The sequence below is a fragment of the Chrysochloris asiatica genome, unplaced genomic scaffold, assembly GCF_000296735.1.
Source record: "Chrysochloris asiatica unplaced genomic scaffold, ChrAsi1.0 scaffold00027, whole genome shotgun sequence".
Lineage (NCBI taxonomy): Eukaryota > Metazoa > Chordata > Mammalia > Afrosoricida > Chrysochloridae > Chrysochloris > Chrysochloris asiatica.
Window position 1 is genome coordinate 13,389,337 of NW_006408545.1, and position 621 is coordinate 13,389,957.

The window sequence follows — 621 nt, forward strand, 5'->3', positions numbered from 1 at the left end:
TACTGGTGTTTGGGTGATTTCTTTCTTCCATTCGAACCTCCTCTTCCTGAAAAACAAGGTTTATTTTTCTTTTAAGATGCTGAAAACTACGAAATAACCCTTATTCACAGAGAATGATGATTCTGTAGTTTCGATATTGTTTGTTTTGCTAATATTTAGAATGGTGGTGGGAAGTTACTTGTACAATCCCTGCTGGCTCAGGGCCCCAAGGAGTCATTGTTTCCTTTGGACACACATATTCTGAATGTTTGTCCTGCCCTGTCTCCTTGTGTGTGCCTCAGAGGAAGGGAGGGGACAACTTCTTCTCTCTTGGATTGTTCCCTCAGTTCAGATTGTGAAGCAATTGTGGTGAACTTCATATCAGACCTCCCGCTTACCTACATGAGGAAGTTGTCTCCAACTGCTAGGCTTTACTCTCTCCCCACGTGACTAAAAGCATTTCAAATTCTTGAAAAAACACTACACAATTGTTTAAAAAACTGTAGCCAATTATTATTCCAAATAATTGCTTAGAGACTACAAAATACTTAATAAGGAAACAAGTTAATCCTGTAAAACTCTGGAAAATACAACAAATAGCTCAGATTTCCTACTTTTTTTTCTTTAAAAAATATTGTTTGC